This window comes from Ammospiza nelsoni, chromosome 2 (assembly GCF_027579445.1).
Source record: "Ammospiza nelsoni isolate bAmmNel1 chromosome 2, bAmmNel1.pri, whole genome shotgun sequence".
Lineage (NCBI taxonomy): Eukaryota > Metazoa > Chordata > Aves > Passeriformes > Passerellidae > Ammospiza > Ammospiza nelsoni.
Window position 1 is genome coordinate 8,324,417 of NC_080634.1, and position 15,232 is coordinate 8,339,648.

Genomic DNA, 15,232 nt, shown 5'->3' on the forward strand with positions numbered 1-15,232 from the left:
GCTTGGAACTGCAATGGGGGGACCCGCAGAGCGGCTCCGGCCCCGTGTGGGGACCCCAGCGGGGCGGGGGCGCCGGGCTCCGGCCCTCTGGGCTTTATTATTGCCCGGCACCCCGCGCCCCGCGGCTGCGAGGAAAGGAGGAAAGGGAGGAACACAGAACGAGAATAGGGGAGCGGGGGGGTACGTGAGGGGAAGGCGGGGAGAGGTCGGGGTGTGCAGGGCGGGGCAGGGGGCGGGGCAGGGGGCGGGGCAGGGGGCGGGGCAGGGGGCGGGGCAGGGGGCGGGGCAGGGGGCGGGGCAGGGGGCGGGGCAGGGGGCGGGGCAGGGGGCGGGGCAGGGGGCGGGGCAGGGGGCGGGGCAGGGGGCGGGGCAGGGGGCGGGGCAGTGAAGGGAGAGGATGAAGGAGTAGGGTAGGGTAAGGTAGGGATGAATAGGGTAGGGGTAAGTAAAGGAATAGGGAGGTGGGATGGGAGGGAGGGGCGGGGGGCGGCCGTAGGGGGGGAGGGAGGGGAGGGCTAGGGGGGAGAGGGAGGGGGGGGGGTTTGGGGGGGGGGTGGGTGTAGGGGGTGGGGGAGGGGAGGAAGGGAGGGTAGAAAGGAGAGGTATGAAGGAACAGAAATACAAAAGAAAAGAAACATAGAAGAAAATATAGAGGAACAGAGATATAGAGCCCAGACCGACAGCAACCTACCCCACCGAACGCCGAGGGGCAAATGGCTCCGCCGGGCCCTCCCCGCGCCTTAAATCCCCCAAGGCCCCGCCCCGCGCAGCCGCACTGGGATCGCTCACACCTGTGCAGACCCCGCCCCTCACACCTGTGCCGGCCCCGCCCCCTGGGACACACCTCCCCCCCGCCCCCCTCTCCCGCTTATAAAACCCGGCGAATCGGCGTCTGTCCCGCTTTCTTCGGGGGATGCTCGGCTCGGGATGCTGTGGGAGCGTCGGTCGGAGTGCTGCGAGGAGATCCGGATCGGGGGCTGGTGCTGCGTGGAGCCCGAGGCGCTCAGGTAAGATCGGGATCTGGGCCTGGAGATTCGGGTCCTGGTCCCGCCGGTGTCTGCTGTGGGAGGCGGGCAGGGTATGGGTGCTAGGTGAGGTCGGGATCTGGGCCCGGGAATTCGGGTCCTGGTCCTGCTGGTGTCTGCTATGGAAGGTGGGCGGGGTGTGGGTGCTAGGGCTGGATGGTTGACGAAGGATTGGGACTGGGATCGGGACCGGTATCGTTGCAGGTGGGAAGAGCGGCTCCGGAACGGGCGCTGGGACCGTGCCTGGTGCTGCTTCTCCGGCTGCGGCCAGTGCGGGACTAGGGTCCCGCCGGATCCGGATGATCGAGGTAGGATTGGGACCGGGATCGGACCGTCATGGCTGCAGGCGGGAAGAGCCGCTCCGGGACGGGCGCTGGGACCGAGCCTGGTACTGCCGCTCCTGCTCCGGCCGGTGCGAGGCTGGGGTCCTACCTGGGCTCTGGGCCGTGGGGAGTCGGGGCTATGATGGTGCTGGGCCCCCAGGAAGACGGCGCTTCCCTGGAGCAGCCCCTGGGTCACGGCTGGAAACGGGTAGGGCAGGGGAATCGCCTCGACAGCTTCGGGACCTCGTCAGCATCGCCACTCCCTCAGCGCCGCCGCCCGTCCCGCAGGGCGCCCCCTGGCGGACACGGCGCCGCCCCTCAGCCCTGCGGGGACACCGAGCCCCCTCACGGCCCGGCAGCACCGCGGCCACCGCGCTCCCCTGTACCGGGACACCGCACTCCCCTGTGAGAGCCACAGCGCCCACATCCCCCCGCTCCGTGTCCGCATCCCCGGGGGATCCCCGCCGAACGAGCGGGGCTGGGGCCGCTGCTCCCGCTGCGGCTGGGCCCGGTGCGTGCCTGGAGGAGGCCAGAAGCCCCCAAAGGGCCGGCAGCCCTCACGCCCCTTGGGATCTGCGGGAGGAGCTGTGCCTGCAGCGTACCGAACACACGTCCCGGTGTGGGCACCGGGGTACCGGGACAGCGCTGGCACAGACACGGCTAAAGCGCTGCCTGCGGCCCCTCAGCCTAGGGCTGCTCTGAACAGGTATGTGGAAACGCCTCAGCCCGGACAGACACCACCGACAGCCCAGAAGGACCCCAAGGAGCAGCGGGCATTGCCTGGAATGGAGGCACGGGCCGTTTGCAGAGGGGCTCAGACAGCAGTTCCCGTTTCTGACCTCCCAGAGCTCGCACACGGTTCCCAGGTATGTCTCCGTCACCCCAAATCTCTTGTCTCCTTTCCAGCCTGAGGCCATTGTCCCTCAGCAGCATTAAAGCCAAAGCCATCTTCCCTCACAGATATTGAATCCCAAGCAGTATGCTTTGGAGATGCCTCAAAATCAGAGGGCTGAACAGGATGAAGTTTGGAGCTTTCCAAGAAGGCAGCTGGAAGTACAGAAGTGAAGAAAAGCTTTCACAGGTGGGTCCCACTGGAGCTGTGCTGAAGGCAGGGATGTGCATCCCTTTCCTGAGGAGAAAAAATGTGTAAAGGCTACTGCTGAGGCTCTGAAAGGAGCTGGGCTTCTTCAGGGAGAGGTGTGCTGCCTCAGCACAGGCTGGGAGTGCATCCAGCCACTGCCTTGTCCTGCTTTAAAATACCAGCTAGAGGCTGAGCTCTGGTGGGGTGTGAAATCAGCTGGGTTCCAGGGAACTCTGCCAAGTGGCCCCAGGGACATCAGTGGAGCTGGGGGATGAGGGTTTTAAAAAGCAAGTTCTATGGAATATAGACCTGTCCTTGTCCCGATCCCACTGAGCTTCCCTGGAATCTCTGCTGGCTTCTGACACAGCTGGTGTAAATGTGGTAGGTCTGCATGGGAATTTCCACTCTCCATGACTTGCTGTCAGGTTATTCCAGCAGGAATTCATCAGAGAATGTGGGGCTGTGGGTATAACTCAACTAGCAAAGCTGATACCAAACCCCAAATCTAGGCGCCATAGAGAGCAATCTTTGTGCTGCCCTGTCATCTAAAACCCCTGGGCTGGGAAATTTCAGCAGTCAAATACATGAAACAATCTAAATTCCAGCAGCCACCATTCCTCAGACGACAGTCTGAGTCCCAGGGTGGCAGCTGGTGTCCTTTCCCGGCTGCTAGTGGGACAAATTCCCCTCAGAATGGGCAGGAGCAGGGATGGGGAAAGTACTGGGAGGTGAGGCCGCTGGAATGTCACCTGAATCGGGAGATGAGGCCACCGGAATGTCACCTGAATCGGGACATGAGGCCGCTGCAATGCCACCTGAATCGGCTGGGAACATCCCTTCCCTGCAGGAACCAGAGCAGATCCCTCCTGGCCCAGGCTGGGGGGCAGCTGCTGGGTCTGCTCTGGGGTAGAACCCCCTGCCCTGCCAGCAGCCCTGACTCTGCTTTCCCTCCCCGCTCCTGAGGGTGTCAGGGCCGCCGTGAGGGAGCTCAGACCCAAAAACCCCACAGCCCACAGAGTGAACGATCCCAACACAGAAATGCAGTGTTGTGATAAAAATTCTGTTAAAAAGGCTGTGACAGCACTGTAATGGGATTCCCAGGAACCTTCTGGTTTGCTCATGGGTCTGTTTTTATGTATTTTTAGTCCCTCAGTTTGTAGAATTTATTCTGGGACTCTGAGGTTGAGCAGGGCTGGCTTTGGATTGCCCTTCGCCTCTGCTCCCCCTTGGGCCGAGCTGGGCGGACTCATCCCCTCAGCTCTTCCCTCCAAAACACCCCTGACTCATTTCCCTGCAGGTGACCCCGGGTTTTGCCCCAAGCTGTCCCCTGCTCACCTGCCCTTGCCCTCACGGTGTCCCTTCTGTTCCCCACAGTGCCCTGGGGACACCAGGGAGGTCCCTCTGCCTTTCTGCTGCCCCTCTCCAGCCCCGGCCGCTCCTCTGCTCGCTCTCTCTGCCCCTGTCCCACACGGTGGGGCACAAAAGGGGAAAGGGGTCATTAATTCAATTAATTCTGCAATTAATTAATTAATTCCAATCCCCCAGTGAGAAGAACATGAACTCACAGCCACTGCGTCCTGACGGGTTCCTGCAGTGAGAGCTCAACACACGTCCACAGAGGTAAGTCCAGCATCTGAAACAAAAAGAAAACGCAGGAGAAAAATGTGATTTATTTTGCTTCTAAGTTATTTCAGGTTCTTAGAGCCCCGCCAACATTTTCTCTTGATTTTGGTTGGGTGAGTCATGAGCAGTGGGCACAGGTCATGCCATCCGTGGGGGCAGAAAAAGTAGATTGGGCTCACGTTATTTCAAGTTATTAAAAAAGATTTAGAACTCTTTAAACATAACATCCTTCAATTACCATAATGTTTCTTCCTTAATTTTAACTGATTCTCAGTATATTTTATAAATCTTAAAATAACACCTCCTCCTTAACAGACTCCTAAAACATTAGACAAAAAGTCCTGATACCAGTCTCAGGCTTACACAAGAGACCCTCCCCATAACCAAACAAAAAAATCAAACTAATGTACCAAAACTAGACCTTATTAACATTAAAAATACAACTCAGCCATATGCAAAAATAACTCCAAACTTATTTCCTCCAAACACCAAATACTCTTCAAATTCTAAATCAAAAACTCTTTAAAAAGTAACAGAAACCATTAAAAATTCTTCAAATATCAAAAACCTATAAGTAAATATTACTCAAAGCCCACAAAAATATAGAACAATCTAATCAATATCCTAAATCCAAAAAACCCCACTATACAAATTAGTACCATTCTAAATTGAACATACAGAAAAATCTTTTACGAAGAAGCATAGCTCCCAATGAATAAAACCACCATGTAAAGATACAAGTAGTAATAGTAACCCAACAATCTAAAGTTTCTCCACAACACTTTAAAAAAACTTCAATATTTATAAATAACAACCTTCAATAACTCAAGTATTAATAAAATCAAACAAAATTAACTTTCACTACATTTAAGTCTAAATAGTCTTAAATTTCATTTTATCACTGTAATGGTCTATTAAAATTAGGTTTATTATTCCTTACTATCAGAATTAATTAATTCTAAATCTTATTAAATGAAACTTATCCTAAATTTTATTAAAAATCATTTATCTAAACTATGAAGTATATAGTTAATTTTCTTAAAAAAGTAAAACAACTCAAATTAAAGCAACTAAAATAAAACACTAGCAAACACCTATTCATAAGTAAAAGATACAGTTTATTACATCATCCATTTAATCGAAAATTCTATTCTTCATTACAGTCTCTAATTTTTATCTTTTATAAATAACACCAAAAAATAGCAATAACTATTAATATAATACTATTTTAAAATTTTTAATTTATTTCCCTAATATGTATTTTTAAAAAGTTATCTTAATTTCTCCAAACACTTACGACTAATATACTAATTATAGAGAATTATTAATTTTATAAAAAACATTATTTATAAAATGTTATTTTAATATTTACAACTTACTTTCACATACTTTACCATCTCTTTATAGAATTAACAAAACCACATAATTTCAAAATCCCACTTTTTTTATTCTGTAACTACTAATACATCTTAAACCAAGTTAACTCCCTAGCTAATCTCTACACTACCTCTATCATTTAACCTAATATTATCTCATCATTTTAAATATTTTTCAAAGTTAAAAAGAAATTAAACTTTATTAACAACCTCCTCCAAACTATTAATCTTATGACTTTCCTCAGTTATTATTACAAAAACACTTCAATGAAAAATCCAACTACAACATTTATTTTTCTAAGTTTCATACTAAGTATTCAGTCTCTCCTACAACTACATTTCCTGCACCCTCACGCTCTCAATATCTAAATCCAAATTCACAATCCTGTCTATAACCACTTTCAAATCTTTAAAAAATAATTTTACTATATTTAAAACATCTCTATTCTAAAAATACATTTAAAAACCCAATTATTAAATAATTTAATCTTTAATCCTAAAATTTTAACTCATAACTGCTATTTTTAAAAACCTTATATAAAATGTATTAAGTAACATCCACCAATTATAATTTAAACTATAATCAAACCCTAGCTTTACCAAAATAACATAATTTAGAACAATCCCAAATATTTGCTACATCAAAAATAAAATTCAAATTTTAACTTAACAATTTAACTTTATCAATATAACAACTAAACCTATTTTTAACAATTGTGTAATCTTCCACTAATTTAAAATTTATCAACTGTTACAAACTCTAAAATAATATACTATAGTTAATACTTAATTAATATATAATTTCACATGTTACTAATTATACATAATCTAAATAATTCCTAATTAATTTAGTTCTTTCTTTACTGCATACATTACTTTAATCTTTCTTCATACTTATAACAAAAAATTTATAATATCTTATATAAATATTTCACAAATCCCTATGCAATTTTATAAACCAAAATGTATCAATAGTTTATTTCTCATATGACAACATAAAGTTTACTTACATCTCAGCAAGTAGAAAAACCCAGGTAAATTTCAATTAAATCGTAAAACCACATCACACAAAAACCACACTGACCACTCCAGCACTAAAAAAACAAAATTAGACAAGGTAAGTACAAATGTAAATTACACAAAAATTCCAACTTACACCTAGCACCTTGTATTACACCCACCAAAAACTACAAACTTGAAGTTTCTTTATAAATATAAAAATCAATACTATCAAATTCTTATTAAATAATAACTTAAAAATATAAAATTCAATCAAATATTATGCCTCTATTTAGTTTATTTACTTCTAATTATCCAACTTTACCAATTAACCAACCTAAAGCAAACATTTACATAACTTCAACTAAAGTTTCAAGATTAAATACTTTGTATTTATCTATCACCACTCAAAAAAATCCATTCTTTACTTACCTAATCAATATACCAATTACAAATAATCCATATAATGAAAAAGTACATTATTAACTCTTAGTATAAAAATAATTACCAATATATAACAAAAAAATCATTTATCCATCAATACTAATCAAATTATAAAAATTTTAAACCTTGAAATTTAAAAAAAACACATCACTTTTTATGCCACCTATTACTTCAACAACAGTAAAATGATTAAATAAATTAAAATCTTATCTAAATAAGCAATCCAACACTACATCCCTTACATGAAATAACTTTTTAACAGATAGCAAAAGTATTAAACATGCAGTTTTACAAAACATTCAATTTTCTTTTATTAACACAAACATAAATATAAAATTTTAATGAAATATGTTCTAGAAATTTATTAGATACCTCAAAATCTATTTATAAAAATATACAACTTTGAAAAATATCAAAAATAAGAATAAATAATAAAACCCAACTAAAAATTTAATAAATAAAATTTAACACCATAATTAACAAATATAACAAAATTGTATATTTTAAATACATTTTAATTATTATAATACTACTAATAAGAATAAGACCTTATTTACATTAATATATACAACCAATACTTAACAAATCTATTAATAAAAATTTCTTAATACAGAGAGAGAGGGGAGATGTGGGAACTGGACAACCAGAATCCTCCAGAGACACCAAAAGATTTGATCTGCAGCCTGGGAAGAAGCTTGGATTGATGTGAAAATACAACACACAGGCATTAGCAGCAAAATAATACAGAAAATAATGATGTTTCTGTGGCTGTGAGTAAGAGCATGCCTTGAGTGAGTGAGGAACTGTAAAGGTGAGGTGGTGCAGGGTTGATAATGTGAGGGTGGGGCTGTGTAAAGTCAGAGTTTAGAATTGTTACAGAAGCATCTGTGTGCAAGTGAGGAGCCACTGGACAGAAGTGAGCACAGTGCAGCAGAGTTAAGGAAAGGTGATGGGTGAGAAAAGCAAAATGAACCCTGTGGCAGCTGTGGGTTAGAAAGTTCTACATTGCCTGGAACAAAGAACTGTGAGTGCTCTGGAACTGTAGGAACTACTTACTCTGTAAAGTCTGCTGGCCTCTGAGGCTGATCCTTACCTGAGCAATAAACCCTTCTCACCAGAGCCATGCACTGAGGCTGATCCTTACCTGAGCAATAAACCCTTCTCACCAGAGCCATGCACTGAGGCTGATCCTTACCTGAGCAATAAACCCTTCTCACCAGAGCCAGGGCACTGGGGCTGTTTGTGTGAGCAATAAACCCTTCTCACCAGAGCCAGGGCACTGAGGCTGATCCTTACCTGAGCAATAAACCCTTCTCACCAGAGCCAGGGCACTGGGGCTGTCTGTGTGAGCAATAAACCCTTCTCACCAGAGCCAGGGCACTGAGGCTGTTTGTGTGAGCAATAAACCCTTCTCACCAGAGCCAGGGCACTGGGGCTGGTGTTGGTTGAGCAATAAACCCTTCTCACCAGAGCCAGCCCCATCCCCTGGTTGCTGACAGTGGTGGCTCTGGGCAGGGCTGTCCCTGTGTCTCTGCCTGCACACAGGGCTGGGGCTGTGTCACAGACATCTTTTATGGAAAATCCTTTCCTTAGGAGTTTTCCTCCTGAGAAGCTCAGAGGCCTCACAGACAAAATGCAAACATTGATTATCTGCTGCTGTGGGATGCAGCAGGGGCATCTGGGATTGGTCTCATGTGCTTGTTTCTAATTAATGGCCAATCACACCCAGCTGGCTCACACTCTCTGTCCCAGCCACAAGCCTTTGCTATCATTCCTTCCTTTTCTATTCTTAGCTGGCCTGCTGATGAGCTCCTTTCTTCTATTCTTTTAGTATAGTTTTAATGTAATATATGCCATAAAATAATAAATCAGCCCTGTGAACCATGGAGTCAGACCCTGGTCCCTTCCCTCCCCCTGGCCCCTGTGAGCAGCCCCAGGCTGGGCTGGCAGCAATGGCATCCCCAGGCAGGGAATGCAGCACAGGGGACAAGAGGAGCCCTGTGTGCCTCTGACTCACCCACAGCAGGGCAGGGCCTGAGCCCTGCAGGGCAGAGCCTGTGCTGGGGCCTCTCGCCTGTGGCTGCTCAAACACCAAAGCTTTTGGCAAAGGGGGCAGGAGTCTGGTGATCTGTCCTGGCCTGAAAGAGAGGAGGAAAAGAAAATTAATTCCACTGTGGAAGTCCAAGGATCCAGTTTTCACACTTGTGCTCTGATGGCTCACTGTGGGGTTTTATCCATGAGAGGTGACACCAATGCAAACAACAGTGCCCTTTTCCAGCATTTCTATTCCTAACTATTTCAGACATTAAAAGCAAGCTCATTTTTCATATTGCATTCTTTGCCTCATTTTAACAGAACCATTTTTATCTCACATCTCACTTGGCAGTCCTTTAGCACTGGGCTTTGTACACAGGGAGGGTGCATCACAAGCAATCCCAAAGAGAAACCCCTCCAAAGCTGCCAGGGCAAGGTTCCAAGGCACTCCAGAGCACAGCCAGCTGTTCCTGCCCTGCCAGGCCACACAACCCTGTCCCATCCAGCTGGGCTGGGCAGCCAGGCAGGGGCTGCCCTTCCTCCCAGGGAACAGAGAGACAGCCTGGGCAGCACCTGGGAACAACAGGGCAAAGGCAAAATGAAAATTGTTTCTGTCAGAAAATGAGTGTCTGTAATCAGAGCTTCTGGACAAATTCAGTAACAGCACTTTCATGTGATAAATATGGGCCCTGCCCATCCTGGCAGCCCAGGTGAAAGCAGGAAGGAGAGCTACAGGAACAGCAGGAAGGCAGAGTCCCTTATTTGGATGGATTTCCCAAAGTCTCTTTTGCATTGTGCACTCTTTGTGCTCTTTAAAAGAATGGATTGCTGCTACAAAAATGATAATTTATCAGCCACAGCCAGGGCAAGGTGAGCTACAGCTGCAGGGCCAGGTGTGGGGGAGAGCTGGAGAAGTGAAGAACAGGCAATCTTGTCAAAAATAAATCTTGTTTAGATTCACCAGTGCTGGGAACAAGGAGAACACGCTGTCCTGGATGCAGCAAGGACACAATGGCCTCGTTTGGTTGTTGTCCTTTGCCCCCAAGCTCTGGCCTCACCCCCTCCAGAGGAGCAGGGAATTCCTGCAGGGTCAGGGGACTCTGCTCCCACTCCAGGGATGTGCCCAGGAAAGGAGGGGGCTGTTCACAGTGACTGAGCAGTGAGGAGCTGTGCCACGGGCAGCTGGGGCTGGGAATCCTCACTCAGGATTGCACACTGGATGTGCCAGGAAGCACATGCACTCACCTGTGCCCATTTCTGTCATGTGTCAGTCAGAAACCATGTAACCAGCACCTTGCTCCTCACTGCACCTCTTAGAAATACATTAAGAACAGAAAAAACCCAAACAAACCAACCAAACAACAGCCACAAAAGAGAGGGCTCAGTGCAGCACCATCTCACTGTTCTGCTCAGGGATGGACAGAAAGGAGGAGGAAAGCTGTTCTTCCAGTGCTGCCAGGTCTGGCCCAAGCAGTCTGAAACAGCCAAAATTGCCTCAGCTGCAGCTTCCCCCCTTGCCCTGACTGCTGAGGGACAGAGGCACCACAGAGCCAGGCTGGCAGCACTCACACCCTGCCAGCACAGACATCTCCATGTTCCATCTCTGGCCAAACAGCCCCAGGATGTTTCTGCTTTCCTGCCAGACTTGGCAAATGTCACTGACGTTTATGCAGGCACAGACACCCTGTGTGGCTCTGGGGTCAGAGCCCCTTTGGCACAAAAACCCCAGAGAAGGTTGGGAGGAATCTGATAAATCTTCCTCGCACAAAGCTCCAGTTTATCAGATTATGCTCCTTTCTGACCCAGACATGGAGAAACTGAGGCATTTTAAAAACTTGGATTCCATGTTCAGTCTCATGTGAAGGGTGAGACAATGCAGATGTTACAATTCACCCATCACAATCAGCAGCCAACCATTTCCTAATTCCAATACACTGTAAGTGTTTCTTGGCCTATCAGCTTTTGTCACACCATGCTGTAAATGCATTAAAGCAAATAATCTAAAATTACCCCTTGTGAATCTTATTACAATGCATCTTTCATAGTTCTATTTCTCTAAGGTATCCAGTCTTATTTACAAAGTCACCCTTTAAAACTTGTTTCTAGCTCCAGTTCTCTCTCAGCACTGTCTGTCCTATTCCGTGGCATTTCTAAGTCAGCATTTCTTATCTCAGAATTTCCATACAGATCCACACTATGTGAGCCTTCTGTCAAACTCTGGAAATTTCCTGCACATCCATTTCCCTCCCAGAGCTGTTCCCTGCCCAGCCCAGGGGCTGTGGGTGCTGCTGCAGGGCACAGGGGCTGGAGGAGCCCTGCAGTGTGACATGAAACCAGCAGAACAATTGCCAAGCACAAAGAGATCCATCCTCACCTGCCCTGATGGCTGAGTCCCTGGGGCTCATCCTCAGCTGTCCCTGCTCCAGGGAGGAGGGCCTGGGCTCACACGCTGCCCTGCCAGCAGAAGGGAAAGGGTTAATGGAGCTTTTGGGCACGTTCTGTCCCCAGAGGGGTTTGGCACAGGCACGGGAAGCTCTCACACACAGAGAAAGGGTTAATGGAGCTTTTGGGCACGTTCTGTCCCCAGAGGGGTTTGGCACAGGCACGGGAAGCTCTCACACACAGATTATCCCGAGCCAGAGCCCTCCAGGGCACCCTGGAGACAGAGAGCAGGAACAGACCCGGCTGCAGCACTGATCCTGCTCCTGCTTTCCCAGAGGGGCAGGGACAGCATTTCCTCCCGGTCCCGAGAGCCCCAAGGACAGTCACTCATTGGGGTGGCTCTGGAGCTGCCACTTTGCTGGCACTCCTGCCCTGCAGCCAGCAGGTTTCTGTGGGAGCAGGAGTTATTTGTGCAGGTCAGAGGCTGCACAGCCCCAGAGCATTCCCTTAGGGACACAAAGCTTCCCACGTGCCTTTTGCAGTCCAGTTTGTAATTGAAGTGCATTTCCAGAGAGTTTCAATGGAATGAGGTGCCCTGGTGCCAGCCCAGCATCAGAAATGGGGCATGAGGAGACTCACCAGACACATTCCCTGCAGGCTCTCCCCTCTCAGCGCTCCAGCTGCAGCATTCGCATTTCTCACCGAGTTCTCTTTCCAGGATTCCCAGCAGGAAACTGGTGGCCGCTTCCAGATGCAAATCCCCAAGGCAGCGCTGCTCCTCTCCCCCCCGAACCCCCCCTGCCTCCATCCTTTCCTCCTTTTATAACCACGGCTCCACCCAGGATTCAAAGGGAGGCTCCCAGGTGCTTCCCAGACCCAAATCATTCCAGGTGTTTCAGGAATTAACAGCAATAAGCTCGTCCCTTTTGGGGTAACAAATCATCTGTTTCCCCATTCCCCCTTCTGCCTCCTGTTCCCTAAGGCAAAACACTCGGATCAGGTGGGGGCCAGGGGGAAAATGTCAAGTCCAAAACCAAACCAAAGTTGTTTTTCCATCGGTTTCCTTTAGGACTGTTCAGTTTCCCCGCTGTTCCTCGGCCACAGGAGCAGCTTCTCTCTGGGACCCGTGGGGTGGCACAGGGACCCCGGTCCCGCTGCCTCCCGAAAGCGGAGCCCATCCCATCAAACCGCAGCTGGGGCGCGGCGCGGGTTTCGCTCCATGGAACGGGATCGCAGCGAGCCGCGAGTGCCGGCACAGACCCGTCCCGCCCGGCAGCGGCTCCGGCGGCAGCGCCACAGCACACGCGGCCCTGGGGGTGCCACCCGCCCGGGTGGCCCCTGCGCGCCCCTGTCCCCTCCGGCGGCACCCGAGGGCACCGTCCCCTGCCCGAGCCAGGGGAATTGTCCCGATCCCGGCACAGGGACAGGCCGGAGAGAGCGACCCCGCGTTCCGCAGGGCGGGCACGGGGCTGGGCACGGAACCGCAGCCCGGCCGCCTTGTCCCGGGACAGCAGCTGTCCTCGGTCATTCCTGCTGCTCCCGGGGGTAAAACCCAACTGGGGAATTGCTTCTGATCACAGCCAGCAGGTGTCTGACGGGAGTCCCTGAAATAGAGCTGAGTGTCTGTGACAAATGAGGGTGCTAAAGATGGAGTGACAGCAGAGGGAACCTTGTTCCTGGCAGTACCATGGGAAGAAAGCAATTCCCAGCGTTTTATGCTTGGGAAACAGGGGAAGGGAATTCTGTGTCCTCTCCTGCTCAGGATACACATCTTCACTGTCCTATAAAGGGACCATTTGAGGCTTTAGAGAGATGGCCGTGGGTCAAGGATCTGCTACCTCGGCAGGGCAGAAGGTGGAGCTGCTGTTGGTGATTGTGACAATGGCCTGAATAATTAGAGATCAGTGGGAAGTTGTTGAGTGCACCAGGAATGACAGAGAATGTGCTGGACTTGTGTCACATGCAGAGCTGGACAATGACCCTGAACACCCCAAAAAGGCAAAGAAACCCTGAGCCACGCTGTGATCAGACCCCACAGGGGCGATTTATTGGAAGCGCCAGTGAGGAACAGCGGGAATTCCCCGGCGCTCAGCTTGGTCCCGCCTGCCCACACCACCGCCCTCGGGAAGCGCTGCTCTTCCCGGCTGCAAAGCCAACAAACATTTTTTCCTCCGTCCCTTAAAACTCTTCTCTGGAAACCTCTGTTCTCCCGCGCTTCTCCTCCTGCAGCATCCTCCTCCTCGCGTCCCAACCCGGGCCCGTGGCTCCGCTGCTCCCCGGCAATGAATAGAATGGATGCGATGAATGTAATCGATGTGAGCCTCGCCGGGCGGCCCGGGGCGCCGGGGGCTCAGGCCAGCGCCGGCCGCGCCAGCACCATCAGGCGCTGCAGCCGCTCGTAGGACACGAACATCACCACGTTCCAGGAGCCCAGCCGCAGCAAGGACGGGACGAAGCCGTGCCGGCACAAGCGGGGCTCAGGGGACGTGCGGGGACATCCCCGGAGCGGGGATCCCCCAAATCCTGCCCGTGGGTCGGGGTGTTTGGGGCTCCGTGCCGCGGCCCGGGCGGTGACCGCAGCCGGTCCGCAGGAGCCGAACTCACCCCTTGTAGAGGCCGGCGGGGCCGTCCTGCATGAGCAGGGCCAGCAGGCAGCTCAGGGCAGTGCGGGGCTGCCCGGGGCTGCCGTTCATGGACCGCGTCTTCACCACGTCCGCCGGCGACGCCACCGCCGTGGCTCGGAACCCGGCGCCGAAGGCGGCCACGGGGTGGCACGGGACGTTGTGTGAGGATGGGCAGGGCCGGGGCTTGGACGCTGCAGGGGCAGGGATGGCACCCGACCATGTCCCACCCTGTGCCGTGCTCACCTGTCACCGGGATCAGAACCGGGACCGGCATCAGAACCGGGATATCGGGACCGGGATATCGGGACCGGGATCGCGGCTGGGAACGGGCGAGGCCCCGGGACCCGCCAAGCCCCGCGGGCGCCGCCTGGCGGACACAGCGCGGCGGTGCAGAGCAGCGCCCTCCGGTGGGCGGCGGCGGGACTGCAGCGCGACTGGGGCTTCCATAAATAAAATTCATTTTTATTTTTAAATTTATTTTATATTATTATTGTTTATATCATTATTGGGTTTTTATTTTTATTTGTTTTATTCTTATTTTTATTTTTAATGTATTTTCACTCGTGTTCACGTTGAGCCTCTCGCTGAACCCAAGAGATAAGGAATTTCTTGCCAATTTTTTGCTCGTACTGACCAACTGAACCCATCCCAAACCCCCTGAATAATTTGGAGGGGTTTTTTTCCCAGCCTAGGCAGAGAATTATTTTTGAGGAAAAAAAAAAAAAAACGAGTTAAAAGATATGGGGTCTAAGGGGAAGAGAGGGGTTCTGTGTTAAATTAAAAAAGCACTAGGAAAAGTAAATCTCTGGAAGGTTTCATATTCTCTCCCAGCCGGGTTTTTGTGTGATTTGCTCTTGATTCCAACTGCTCCCAGGGATTTTAAACCTCTGGGGTTAAAATGAGCTGCTGAGCGTGACAGAAAATCATGGGAGAACTCTCTGGATTGGGCAGTGGTAGTCTCTGTGTAGTGCCATAACACAAAACAATGACAGACTGGAGGGGAATACTGACAGTTTATTTCACAGAGCAATGCAGAGTTTATTTTGATCTAGCTCTAGTCTCATCAAAAAAGTCTCTTCCTCTGCTTTTTTTCAAAAAAATAAAAAAGGTATCAAATATTCAGGACAATAACAGTCAGTGCATTATGCATGAAATTTGGATCTTGTTTACAAAAAAAAGAAAGTTTATTTTAAAACAACTCTTTGTTGGTCTGCTTTTATCACTTCCAAGCTTTTAAGCACTGAACCTTTCAATCAAGTCATCTCCAAGGATAGAAACAGAACATGCAGGTGATCACCTACAGATGCTGAGGTTTAACAGC

At 49.3% G+C, this 15,232-nt stretch overlaps 1 long non-coding RNA gene and 1 pseudogene across 1 annotated transcript; one reads left to right on the forward strand and one right to left on the reverse strand.

Annotated features, from left to right (window-relative positions):
• The first annotated feature begins 590 nt into the window (after positions 1 to 590).
• On the forward strand, positions 591 to 8,127 carry LOC132069908 (uncharacterized). Its single transcript, XR_009417843.1, has 6 exons — positions 591 to 1,007; positions 1,230 to 1,333; positions 2,035 to 2,214; positions 2,309 to 2,429; positions 3,975 to 4,049; positions 7,485 to 8,127. It is a non-coding gene; the product is annotated as an uncharacterized LOC132069908 (long non-coding RNA).
• Positions 8,128 to 13,699: 5,572 nt separating this feature from the next.
• Positions 13,700 to 14,371, reverse strand: LOC132087259 (uncharacterized; annotated as a pseudogene).
• Positions 14,372 to 15,232: the final 861 nt, after the last annotated feature.